The 14,772-nt window shown below is 37.6% G+C and overlaps 1 protein-coding gene across 1 annotated transcript in view; it reads right to left on the bottom strand.

The window, feature by feature from the left end:
* Nucleotides 1-14,772, bottom strand: part of PTCHD4 (patched domain containing 4) — a 200,749-nt gene that overhangs the window by 73,024 nt on the left and 112,953 nt on the right. The gene's annotated exons all lie outside the window — the stretch shown is intronic.

Here is a 14,772-nt window from a genome sequence, read left to right as displayed (position 1 = left end):
TACTCCCAATCATGAAGAACTGATCCTTTCTTTGTTATAGCACTTCACTTTGTATGTAACTATATGCTATTACTTAAAGTTACATATCACATCATAGCATCCATCCTATCGCATAACAATTCCTATTGGCATTTGTGCTTACTCTACTTGATTATCAATTCCTTGAGGGGTATGGGGGTATGAAGAGAGAGAGAGAGAGAGAGAGAAACATCGATGTAAGAAACATGGATCAATCAGTTGGCTTCCGTACGCACCTTGACTGGGATTGAACCCACAACCTATGTTTGTGCTCTGACCAGGGATCAAACCTGCATCCTTTTTGTGTATGGGACAATGGACCAGCCAACTTGGCCACCGGGCCAGGGGCAGGGACTGTGTCTTTTGTTTTTCATTCTTGTTTGTTCTATTACAATTATCCCAATATTTCTCCCTTTGCTCCCTCTACCCAGCCCACCTGCTGAGAGACTCTGCCTTAATCATCTTTGTCCTTCCAGGGGCTCAAGAAGTTCTTGCTGAAGATGATAATAAATGCATTTCTAATGTTGAATGAGTGAATTAATGTGCAATGTACTATACTTATATAAGGAATTTATAATGGTGCTTGAGGGGAAAAGTGTTACAAGCAATCATGGGCTTTCCACTTTAGAGCGGAAATATCTAAATGAAAACAAGACTTGAGCTGAATCTAGTCACCTCTGTGGTATTAAGGATGTTTTTAAATTGTAGGACTCTAAATAGAGCTGCATTTAGAATGAGGTTCCTGTTAAAATTGTGAATTGGTACTAAACACAATTTTAATAGCTAGATAATTTTAATATAGATTATAGATTTAATAATATTGATATGCAACATCTTCTTTATAAAGAGTAAAAAATGAAAAAAATGTTGGCAAAGCAAGTAAAATAATCCACATAGAAAAGACATATCAAAATGAAAATGCTCATTTGAGCTAAAGACTTTAACTCAGGAAGAGTATTTAACAGAAATAAAAAAGATCTACATTACTTTAAAAGAAATTCCAATAGGTCACTGAATATCAAGAACCTACCTGCACCCAAGTGGGAAGTGATTATTTTTTAATCTTTATACTTATAATTAATAAAACCGGAATAGAAAGGGTGTCTGTTAATGGTTCTAATAGAACCAAAGGAATGGTTCTAGAGCAATTTTTTGCATTATATTAACATTAATTTTAAATGTATTTGGAAAATTTATAATTATTTTTTTGTTTTTATTTTTTCTAATGTTTTTCATTTTTCAAGTACAGTTGTCTCCATTTTCCCTCCACCACTTTCCTCTGCCCCACCCACCCTCAATCTTTCCCACTTTGGCTTTGTCCATGGGTCCTTCACACATGTTCCTTGACTTCACCCTTCCCTTATTTTCCCCATTACCCACCTCCCTCCTCCCCTCTGGTTACTGTCAGTTTGTTTTTTCTTTCAATGTTGCTGGTTATATTTTTCTTGCTTGTTTGTTTTGTTGATTTGGTTCCATTTATAGGTGAGATCTTATGGTATTTGTCTTTCACCACCTGGCTTATTTTGCTTATTTACTGTTAATTCTTGCTCCCTGAAACCTGCCAGCATTTTTGCGTGCATGCCTATTTTGAAGAAAACACCACTTTATCCTTTTTCATCTTGCAGTAGGTAAAAAAGTCGTAAACGCTGACAAATCACCACTGCATTTTAGTTTACAACAACCTGATGTCATATTTGTCCATAGATGTGAAATTGTGAATTTCCAGAGAGGTGTTCCAGGCTGCTGTAATGGGTTCGAGTCACTGTCTGGGAAGTGGGGACCTGCACACCCTGGTTCTGTTTCATAGATGACACGTGGACATTCAGAGTGTACAACCGTATGCCGTCATACACCCCCGTGACAGTCCTGCTCACTGCCAGGTATTTGTGTGTGATGAGTGCAGATCCTGCCCCATTCGGGTCCCTTTTACTTTTCATTTCACACTGCTGGGAGCGCCCCATACTCCTTACAGATCAGTGGCTCAGGAGCCAAGACCCACAGAAGCAATGCCTCCTGCTCTTTGTTCTGCAACTTTTCTATAGCTTCTTAGGTTTGCTTTTTCTATGGCAGAACACATAGTCCTAGGTAAGAAACCTGCTCTGAATCAAGCTCCATACCCTGTGGTTGAAGCTGGGTCAGTGTCCTTAAATCAGTTGTCAGAAAACAGTATGATTTTTCCCAGGTGCATAGAAAAGAAGGAAAGGAGAAAAAAAGGAGAGAGTGGGAGAGACACAGCATGTAGACGTCAGCACAAAGACACTCTTTAAAAGGGAAAGAGAGGCAGATGTTTTCCAGACATACACTGATATTTTATAACTTGACATTCAACTATACTAAATAATTCTAAAGATCCATTTCAAGCACATCCAAGCACTTGGATAAACATTTTGCTTTGCACACAGATGTTTGGAATCTGATAGAAAGTATGTAATAGGGACATGGATTTTTAAATTATATACAATTGTCTGAATAAGGTTCTTTTCAGTCTCCACAACATCAATCCTTAAAGCAAAACTTGAGCTATCACTGTCTATTCTATTATTGTATTTCTATGTATCCCCAGGCACATTGTCCCAGGAATCCATGGAATACATTTAAAAATTTTTTTAAAGATATTTTCTTTGCACAAAACCCAAAATTAAACATACATAAGAGTTACATATGCTTAGAAGTTATGCAGAGTCCAGTAAAAATTTATACCCCAAGTGACAGTATTTCACCAGCTCAGAATTAGAGTAAGTTAACAACATCATATTACATAGGCAAGATATTGAAAAAGATTTCTGCTTTCATATTATTCACATCATATTAAAAAAAAGTTAGTACACCCATGAAGTGTAACATTAAACTCTGACTTTCAGTGACTGTGGAGAGCATGGGGTACAGAGGGCTCTAACAGCCTGTCAAAAAAAACCCAAAACATTACAAAACAAAAACCAAAAACCTACAGAATTGTATCTAAATACGATTTTCCATATTGTTTTTTATCCTAATTGTTTAAAAATGGTTAAACATTCAGAGACCTAGAGTGGCAATTACTTGGGTAACTAAAGACACACTCTGCTTGGCTTAATAGCATGAAGAGATTTTAGACAAAAGCAGGTGCAATCTGACTTTTTTTGTTGTTGTTTGTTTCTAAGTATAATGTACCAAGTTTCCTCTGCCTCTTTAATGGAGCATGCCACTGAAGGTAACTAACACATAGCGGTATGTCATGTGTGGTAGACTGAGCAGCCCTCCTAAAACTATTTTAAGGAAATGAACTTGGTCTTTTGTCTATTTTGGGGCCCATCACAGAGCTGGATACCACTGCTGAATGAATATAATAATGGGGTATTATTATAATATTCCTATTCAGCAGGACAATACTCCTTCAGACGCACTTTTTCTTATCATTAACTTCCTTAAAATGGGTAGATATGAAATATGGAAATCATTAGGGTATATTTCTCATTATTAGAGAAAGGGAGTCTGAGTACCAAAACACAAACAGCAACATGTCAAATACATAAGATTAAAAACATTCATATCCATGGAAGTTGCCCAAGCAGAACACAGGTCAGGGTCAGGGTTGGTAAGATGGGGGGAAGGGAGACTAAGCTCTTCTTTCCTGAAAAAGAGCTCCTGGGAGGAAAGCTGTCCCCAGCTATGGATAAGGTAGGATGTATTTCTAATACAGGGAATGACAAATGAATAAAATAGGCTCTTCGTCCTTAGTAATTCCTGAAACACTGTTACTCCTCAGCTGGATGAGGCTGGACAGGAATCCTGGGAGGGCACGTGTCCTTCTATGTGTGGGCAGATCTCTAAGTCACCCACTTTAGTCATTCCAAAACTGTTGATCACATTTCCCTTGGTGGGGGCCTTAAAATCAAAGGTGGGACTCCTGATTTCATAGAGTTCCGCTCTCCCACTTCCCACGACCTCCATTTCTTTGATAATATCTAGAAAAAATACTTTCAAGGTGTGTATTCATACATGTGCATGTGTGTGCATGTGTTACACAGAGGGATTTCATGATGGGGCTTAAGTTGAAGCTGAGATAACACTGTGGTGTGAATTGATTTTCATCAAAATTAATTGGGTCTGTCAATCTCTAGATGCCAGGTTACCAGGTCCTTCATAGTGAAGATGCTGAGAGGGGAGTTAGGACTAGTAATTTTTATCAAGGAGAAATGCCAAAGGGATGAGAAACAAGAGGCTGGGGTCGGGGGAGAGAGGGAGGAGGGAGACAGCTTTTAATATCTGATGATTTCGCCCTGGGGAGTCCTTTCTTCTCCTTGATTCAGGACAGGCGGCTGATGTGCATCATGGGATTTTTTGGCAGGCTACTGGAAATGGCAGAATCCTGACTTTGCACGATTTATGAAGTATATTTTGGTTTATTTGACACTGACTTTATATAAGATAGCATCTCTCCCTGAAGGTCCATTAATGAGCTCCTGAGGTCCCTGAATATGAGATCTGCCAGTGCCCTGCTTAGCCTTCTCTATTCACCACCAACAAGGGGCTGTACCCCCATCTGAAATGATCACCATTCTCACTCTACTCAGCCATGCTGTTCCAAGTCACTTAGTGGCTTTTCGGCCTTACTACTGTGCATGCAAATATAACCAGGTTCCAATGAGAGTTAGATACGGGGTGCTGCACACATAATATTACTTTTGTACTACAAATTCATAAGCATGTAATTCTGTAACATAACAATATCACACTCAAGCACACCATATGACATCTTAGGTGACATGTTCAAAATAAAGCTATAAATTATTGCACCTATATTATTACCCTACCAACCACACTCAAGCAGGCATTACTTCTGCTGGACCCTTTATATGGACTGGGTGCTTCCTCTTTGATAAGTTTTTCCGTATCTGCAAAGCGAATTATTTCTAGATGGACAAACACAATGTTGATGATGCCTGGCTAAAGCCAAGCATTTCAAATGGCAGCTGAAAGGCTATGAAATAACTGTGTCAATAAATGAGCACATTCATAGTGGTAATTTCAGATAGAGAAAAACTGATAATCATGTAATCATTACTGCTTGAAGATCAATGAAGTGCCTCCTCTACTTACATAGTTAAAATGATATTCACTTTTAAAAAATTTTAACTAAAACCATACAGGTTCCTAGTATACAACAAACTCTATAACACATCATCTGCACACACTGCGTCATGAGCTCACCACCCAAAGTCAAGCCTTTCTACCACCATTTATGCCCACTTTGCCCTATCCCACCTGCCCGCACCCCCTTTTCTTCTGGTAATCATCATATTGTTGTCTGTGTCTATGAGTTTTTTCCCCTCAATCCTTTCACATTTTTCACCCAGGCACCAAGACTCTCTCTCCTATGAGAATTGTCAATTTGTTCTTTGTATCTGAGTCTGTTTCTATTTTGTTTGTTAGTATATAGTTCATTAGATTCCACATATAAATGAAATTATATGGTATTTATTTTGCTCTGACTGGCTTATTTCAGTTCGCATAATACCCTTCGGGTCCATCCATGCTGCCATAAATACAACTTTCTTCTTTTTTATGGACAAGTAGTATTCCATTGTGTAAATGTACCACAGCATTTTTTATCCACTCATCTACTGATGGGCATTGGGGCTGCTTCCAAATCTTGACTATTGTAAATAACTCTGCAATGAACATAGGGGTGCATATATTCTTTCTAACTAGTGTTTTGGGTTTCTTTGGGTATATTCCCAGAGATGGACTCTCTGGGTCATTAAGCATGTATCCTACTCCAAGTAGGATATGAAGAAACAATAAATTCTCATTTTAGTTTAGGTTTAAATAAACAGATTCCTCTTTGGCCTGAAGCTAGAAAAAAGTCATTATTAGCATAATACTGGCATAACAATAGCAGGAATAATAATAATGCACATCTCTAAGGGGTCAGGGGATTTTCCTGAATGGTGCTTCACAAGTTCTCCCAAGGTCCCTGGGGGGGAATAAAGGGCAGCCAGTATGATAGTGATTTTATCGGAGAGAAACTGAGGTCCAATGGTGAAGTGATTTGGGGACTAAAGGGCTTCTCAGGGACACACTGGACACTTTGGAAATCTATATAATGCCACAAAACCCAAGAGCAAGCCTTAAATCCCATGTAGCACTGGAGCTTCTTGCACTTAGCCCACTGGCATTACTCTCTACACCTTCATGAGTCACTACCTTGCTCCCCACCATCACTGGTCTCTCGTCCCACCTCTCTATGTCAGAGGTGGCGGGTAGCTGGTTAAGAGCTTCACCTAAGGAGCCAGGTTGACTGGGTGTGAACCTCCCATTCTGCAGGTCGCTGGTGGTGAGACCTCCACAAGTGACCTATTATTCTCGTGTAATCTCCATTTCCTCATCTGCAAAACCACTCGAGGGATTGTTGGGAGGATTCAATGTTGTCTGTGTAAGATCCTTAGAATGGGGCCTGAGCCATGCCAAATTTTATGTTTGTTAAGTGGAAAAACTCACACATCACTTTCTGCTTTCCCTCACTTTTTATCTCCAACTAAAGCAATTCTCTACACAGTAGGTTTACTGGTATGCCTTCTCTTCTGGTATTTTACCTTGCTGGAAGGTTTTTAGACAACACCTGTTCTTATAGCTGACTGGCCCCATAGTGCCCTGAAGGTGCTCCTAGTAGAACATTTATTTACTGTGTGTTGAAAACCCAGGTTACAGCTGGCACACACAGGTGCCTCATTTCTATGACAATCCTTTCCCTGTCTCCTACTCTCTTTCCAGCCAATTCATCTCAGTTGCCCTTTTGAATGCCTCCTCTCTATACCCTACCTTCTTTCTCTGCTCACTAAATGTCCCTTTTCTCCTAGATGCTTTCTTTCACTCTGTTGACTGAAAATTTATAAACTGACTATTTCTAAACCTATCTGCAAGTCTTCCTTTGGAGTTTCTGATCATATTATCAAGTTACCACAGTCTCTTTACATATATGTTCTCAAGGCACCAAAAAACTCAGTGCGTTCAGAATTGCACTCAGTATTTTTCTCCCGTATCAAACCCCCCAGTTAATTACCCCGTCATTCCTCTCATTCTGTCAATGAAAACTTTGATCCCCTTAGTTAATCTCACCAGTTTTTTTAAAGATAATTATCTTAGTTGGAAAAAATCATGTAATTTCTTATTATTTGAAATGAATCTCCAGTATTGGGATGGTGCTAGGAAAGGCATTTTTTTAGTTATTTCTCTTAGATTATGTAATTCAGTTGACTGCAGTAAGGCCCAGACTAGATGTTTCAGAATTTATTTATTATTAAGTACAAGTTAGAAACCAGAATTATATCCTTTTATTTCATCACTCTTCTTCCAAAGCTCATTCCTACCTCTATAGTCTTGGAAAGGGAAGGGACTCTGTTCTATACCATTCTTTTCCAGGCCAGATAGAGACTGACATTCAAATTCCTCCATTTCCTTCCAACGTTTGAAAGCAGCCAGGTCTTTTGAACACCTCTACTGGCGAAGAGGAAACTTGGGAGGCTATAAACCCAGAGGTGAAATGCAGTGAGCAGTTACCTGAAGTTCACTGACCTTAGAATGCTTGTTGACCAAACACAAGTGTTAATAACAAGTGTTCATACTCGCTGGAATAGTGCATTTCTTTTTAGAGAATTGCTCAGTTATGTCCACACAAATAAATGAACATTTCCATCTTTACTGAATCTATTAGCAATAATTATAATGTGTTTTCCTGCTTGCTCTTAAAAATGCATTTGAAGTTATGTAAAGATGCACAAATAATAAAACGAGGGAGATAATTGTAGGAAAATAAGGCTCAATAATAGGTAAGGTCAGTATACAAATTCAAAGGTGACAAAGAGGAGGGACAGAGGTGAAACAAAAAATAGTTTTAGAGTTTTTCAGTGACTGGATTAAAGGGGTAAACACAATTAGTTATGAGAATGAGACTAATGGTATTCACATGATAAAATAACAACTTTTTAAAAAGGTTACAAAGTGTGATGATTGAACCATGTTCAGAGCAATATTTTTCAGGAAGTCCAATGGTGAGTTTCATACGGCTGTTTCTTAAGATGGCTGCGGTACAAAAGGTGGTTCAATGCCAAAACGAAGCTAAAGAAAGGCACAACTTTATGAGCCCATATATTCTGGTATAGGTGCATGGCTGGCTGTACATGTTACAATGTGAAGGTTAAACACACAGGGCTCTGAAAACAAATTGCCAAGGTTTGGAACTCAATTTTGCCACTACCTGGCTATGTGTCATTGAATAAATAGTCTCTCTGGTTTGGTGTAGTCATCAATTAGACAGGGGTAATTACATAATCTAGTTCATAGTTTTTGTTTTATTTTGTTTTTCTGGGACTTAAATTAGTTGGTATGTATAAAGACCTGAGAATAGAACCTTGGCAAAAAGCTTAAGTTATCATTAATCAATGAAATAAGTGTAGACTCTTTAAAAGGAGATTACACACAATTCAAGACCCTCACGATAAATACCATTTATTGCTGTGGCACTTAGGATCACAGTTAGGGGGTGAGAGTTTGGGATTATACTTTCTGACATGAATTTAGCCTGCAGAAAATTGATATGGCTGATTAAAAGAGGAACAATATGCTCTGATAATCATTGAAGTAGAAGGCTGGGTTGACATCTGTAATGTAAGATTGGGAGTACAACTGAACACATGGTGAATGGAAGACCTTCCCTCTACTTTGAGCATGCAGGACTATTTGTGGAGGAATCTAAATGTTTCTCATGAAAGGTTTCTGGGTCCACTAAGATACACAGAGATTTTCAAGGACCTGAACTCTGTGCAATAGAGGGAGAGGGACTGAAATAATTTTATTTTGGAGAATTTTCAATGTGAGTATAAATATTTAACCATCCTGACCATGTATCTCAATAAAAAACTAGAAAACATTTTAAGTGCTTGCAAATCCCTAACAAATCTTCAAGATAAACTGGATTCACTTATACCTCTAGATTACTGAGTTTTGGCTTGCTATATAGGGCAGTAAGACACAAGTCAATCAAGTGTTGGCAAATCATGGTTTTAGCATTTGAGAAGTAATAAAAGTTCATTCTTTTAAAAGTCATCAGTGTCAGTTATTTATTGAGACCAATCCTTATTTATGAGGGAAAATGTCTTTTCTGTAAGTATAAAAATAATGAGACTTTCTTCTCCATTTTGAACAAAAATTTACCTGATGATTATATTATTTTCCTGATATACATTATAAAACCCATGATGACTAATTCATAAAATATGTCAAATGATTAAGTTGTTATGTTTTATTTGATTATTGCAGTAAATACTTAGGGTGTTGTCAGTATAAATTCTTTGTCAAATAGAATGGTCATCTGCTCATAACTTAAAATATTTATGTGTACATTAGGTACACATACATCCATGTCATTAAATTTCTCATAAAATGATTACTTAAATGCTATTACATATGCAAACTTTCTGGATATTAAGCCAAGAAAAAAATAAAGGTTAATATAATGCTTGATTTCCAGCACATTTTATGGATCTAAATCAAGTAACTTAAACTAGTAGCATAAAAATACATATTTGATTTAGTTTGCTAAAGCACATATGAATAGTAAGACTTGACCAGTATGAGTTTTAGTTCACTTTTCAAAATTATTTCTTCTTTAATACTTTCCTAAACTCCTTCTAAAATTGTACTTTCTTCGTAAACTGTTTGGGAATGAATCGAAACAGAGTGGCAGCTCTTTACTCCATCACTTCCCACCAACCTCCCATGTACGTATTTATTCACTTCTTCTTTACCCATTTTGATTCTGTTACCATCATCTTTTGAAAAGTGATATTATTTGTATTTGATTCTAAACCCTATGTCAATTTAGAGAAGAGGGATTTTTTTTCAGTGTTCACATTCTGATTTAATCAATCATCACACAGTATAATTTCCATAAATATTCATTTCCTGATGAAGTGAGCATTTCCAAAACATTCCTTCACAGGGCTTTTATCCAGTGTCTGAGAGATCTTTGTGGGGTCCCTTGAAGCGGTGAGGTTCATCAATATGGTCTGAAAGGGTGGGCAAAGTCCATGGATATATGCTTGAGTTTAAAACCACGCCTCTGGAGTCTTCATTCTTATACCTGAATCCTTACTCCACCACATCCTAGCATGGTGACCTTGGGTAAGCTTCTTACCTTCTCTGTGCCGCAGTTTTCCTTAGCTCTAAAGTAGGAATAAATAGTACTTAATCCTAGGGGTGCCATGATGATTAAGTGAACTTAAATGTGTAAAATGCTTAGAAAAACATCTGGCAAATGCTGAATATTATTAAGTTTGGATATCATCATTGTTATTCATATTTCCTGTGGATGGAGCTATAAGCAAGAGATCATATTCTAAAGTATCTACCACTAGGCCAGCATAAGTTAACAAGGGATTAATGTGTGTGAGTAAAGTTGGTATTTTAAAATACAGAATGGTAACATCTGCAACGAGAAATGCATGCCTTATGGAAATCTATCACTCAGCCACTTGGGTGGTTGCTGCCATGCCCAGCACTATTTCATGAAAATCAGTGACCTGAATATTTGCAGGAAGCCTCCCAAGGTTTTAGTGTTGACAATAAATTCAATTTCATTTAAATATCCTGGGTAGGTCAAATAAAATTTAACCTCATCCTCTAACAAAATACATTACAAGCTTTGCTCTGTAGCTTCCACTAGATTCTCAAGAGTGTGATTCCCCAAAAGGATGAGAACTAAGAACACACATTCTAGAGCATCAGTGGAGCATTGACAAATCTTAGCCCAGAGCAGACCATTAGGTTTTGCAAGGTTTGAGAAATTGTGGAGTTCTGTGTTCAAAAGGACTCAAGGTCAATTGCGGGGAGGGAGGCTAGAGGATGAGAAGGAAAATAAAATCTGTCTTCTTTAAGGCAATCATTTCCATTGTCAACCTCAGAACCATATCAAACTCACTTTAGAATATGGGAGTTCGGAGTTAATGCCATTGCCTTACTATAACAAAATTTATTCTATCTGGTACCTGTCTGGAATAGAGAAGAATTTTAAATAAATTTTCATATGTCCAAGTTTTTATAAAACAATGAAAATTACTCAATATGCACTGTATTACATAGCTAAGTTTCTAAATATTCATTGGCTTATGTCTAAAATTAAAGAAGACTGTGTTCATGTGGCAAAGGAAATCCACTTGAAAAAAATCGTATAACTGCTTATTTAATATTGTTTACAATAAACATTTCATTTCTAGTAAGTTGTTTTTGCGTGATAGTGTCACACACTTAGATGTCAGATCTTTGAAGGAATCTTTTGTCATAGAATTAAAGCCATTCTCTTTTATGTTGTTCTCATGTATTGCTTACAGTAATGCTGTTCTTAGGTTAAATATGTCAATTAAACTATGAAATCAACTGTGAAGTTTATCATCCCTATGCTACTCTTTATTTGTAGCTTTAAATTTTACTTACAGATATATTCTTACGGTGAGTCTAATTTAAGGATGGAATTAATATATTGGATTCCATTAAAAGGAGAATATGCCATGGGGCACTTTGCATTGTTCAGACGTCTGCATGAACTCAAGTGGAGTAACACCAGCTGGCACACCCTGTGCTTTCTGTCACCTCTTGTTTATATCACCACCATGACTGTCTTAATATTCTCTTCCTCACATACCAACACACATCAAGGGAGGCCTCAAACACTAGAAGCATTTTGAGAGAAATTCATCACAATCAATATACTTGATATCCTAGCTTGGTTATAATCGCTTTATACAAGTTGATTTATATCTAACTTGCATTTAATCATGCCTTCAATTTCTTTCATCCATTTATTTATTCAACAAATATATAGATTGCTGATTAGGTGCCAGACATTGTTTTAGGTGCTGGGTTATAGCAACAGAAAAAGAAAAGTTCTCACTCTTATCAATATTACATTTAAATGAGAGAGACAGACAATAAATAAGTGATGACAACTGTTATGGAGAAAAATAAAGCTAATGAAGCAGATAAAGAGGGTTAAAAGTGCAAATGGCAGTGTGATTAAGAGGGAGGATTTGCCATTTTATTATACAGGTTATCAAGTGGCATTTAAGCAGAGGGGTGAGAGGCACTGAGATATGTGAATATGCAGGGGAAGGAAATCCCAGGAGGAGAAAAAGGTGTGAAGGCCCTGAGGTAGGAGCAGGCTGGGAACACTGGAGGAATAGCCAGGAGCTTTGGTGTAGCAAGTGTGTGCTGTGTATTTTTGTTTGAATATGTTCTCCTATACAAGTATAGGTGCAGAGTAAGCGGAATTAGATTTAACTATAATTATAGTTTTACCGGTGATGCCAGAAAAATGAGAAAGGTCCAGAGAGTTCAGCATCTCCTCAAGAGAGTGATTATAATAATTAACTATGGAATTTAAGTGAGGTAAGAAAGGAACAGGATGAGGGACAGTGCAAGCTAGTAGAATCAATGTGCCGGAGGTCCTCGTGGGGTAGAAAGAGAGTTCAGTGTACAAGAAGGGGTGAGTTGGAAGGACATAGATGGTATTCAGAGAGCGAACGCATGCCATAGAGATTATGAAGAACACTGGGAAAGGCCTAGGTGCTGGCCAGAGGCGAGTGCCTGAGGCTGGGTGAAGAAAGCTCACTGGAGAAGAGTCCAGTGAACTGAGGCCAAGGAGGTAGTTCATCCACCGAAGTGCTTCTCCAATTTTAGCTGTATCAGAATCCCAGGGGAGGGGTCATTAAAACTCACATTGCTAGGCCCCACTGCCAGAAGTTATAATTCACGGGGTTGTGGGTGGGGCCTGAGAATTAGATGGTATTGATATCACTGGCTGGGGGACTACATTTGTGAAATATCTTCTACATGTACACTGAAATCAAGAAGAGACGAATAATAGAGGAGAGAGCAACACTGAGTCTGGAGCTCAATTGCCAAAACAAGGGGAGGGAGAATGCCCCCGAGACTGGTAATGAACGTCTTCTACAATCTGACAACAATGCGATGCAAGCATTTGCTGTAGTCCTCTCAGTCTGCTCTTTGTTGGTGACTCAGACTGAGGTTTCTGGACTCATGCTGGCTGTTATTAGCTATGTGACCTTGGTCCCGTTGATTACCTGTTTATATCTCTGTTTCCTCATCTATAAAGTAGGGCTAATAAATAAATGTACCTACCTGCCAAGGTTGTTGGGAGAATAAATGAGTTAATCAATGCTCTAGTACTTAGGCTAGTATTGGTGCATGGTAATCACAAACTCTTCACAATTGTACCTGTTATTTCTTCATTTCTTTATGTCCTTTTTTAAAATAAGCTCTCCAGAAATCTCTTTTCTTGGTTTGAAACTGATCTGCTGCCCCTGGTTTGATGTAGAACTCTACACTTGCCTTAATATTATTTGGAATTTTAAAAACTGGCTCCCTGTAACAAATGAAACTTGATGATTTAGATAGGCATTCCTTTGAATTAGTAATATTGTAAAGGACATTGACACAGAATGAAGATACTGTCATTATACATACATAATCTAAATTATAATCATAATTGTTTTATTTCTGTAAAGGTCTTTCTCTGAGTGTAGAAATAGATTTGACCACAGCTCTTTTGGTATCATTTTGTCTTGGACCTCACATGTGACCACAAAGAAAATTTCATAAACAAAATTATAGAGAAACAGATAGAAACATACCAACACCATCTATCATCTCAGTGGACAATGTAACAATGGTAACTAGTCTGTATATTGTGTTTAAATTACCCATATTATGTTTCCTGAATTATGCCCCATGCAATGTATTTATGAAGAACTATTAGATGTCTGTTCAGCATGTTTGGGGTCCACGTTGCCCATGTATCTTCTCCCCAGTGGGTGAAAGAGAGAAAGAAAGTGAGAGAGAGGAGCAATTTAACAAATGATTTCTTTTTATCTCCAAAGGGAGTTCCCCAGAGGCATCCAGCTGAATATTTTTCAAATTTTATACCATAAAGCATTTGCTTTTCTAGGTCATTGTATTACATCTGAGCCACCTGAGCCTTAAATTCAAATCATAAATGCTTAAAGTCTTAACTTCCATGCTTTTTTAAATGACAGAAACAGGCATTTCTCTTTGCCATTTTACTGTGATTATTTATATGAGAAAGAGCACTTTAAAAAATATGGCATAAAAACAGCCACACAGAGAATAAGAAAAAAGTAAAACCAATTTACGTGTTTCCATTTTTCTTTCCCTTCTATGTATTCACTCCTGCTTAGTATCAGACTCCTAGAATTTCCATTCCAATGTAAAAGGGGAGGAATTGGTCATCGCAAGCTAATAGTAAAATCAATACTAAAATATGGAAGATGGTTGTAAGTAGCTGTTCTATTGCTGGTCCGCAAAAGATAACTAGTAAATATTGATTCTCTGAAACTGAATCTAACATATAGACCTTTTATTATTTGGTCTGCTTGCTGTGCCTCAATACCAATTGTTCTGGAACGATCTTCCCCTGACTTCCAGTGTACCTGTTGGCAACTTAATATCACTGTCCTCATTTTATTCTCTCCTTGGAAGGCAGGAACTATACGCATGGGGATTATGTTTTCCAGAATCTTTACTAGCAGGGCGGCTGATTAGAAATAATTTTTCAAGATACTGGAATATCTGGGAGGTGAAAGAAAAGCAAAGACATACTTGTGTTCTTCCAGCAAAAGACCTGTGTGCTTTGGCAGATACGATATATCCACTGTGGCGGCAGCTGAGAGCGTGGCTGGTGTA

The sequence above is a fragment of the Pteronotus mesoamericanus genome, unplaced genomic scaffold (genome assembly GCF_021234165.1).
Source record: "Pteronotus mesoamericanus isolate MK-2021 breed Mesoamerican mustached bat unplaced genomic scaffold, CSHL_Meso_final contig_20, whole genome shotgun sequence".
NCBI lineage: Eukaryota > Metazoa > Chordata > Mammalia > Chiroptera > Mormoopidae > Pteronotus > Pteronotus mesoamericanus.
This window is presented reverse-complemented; position numbering and strand designations above follow the sequence as displayed.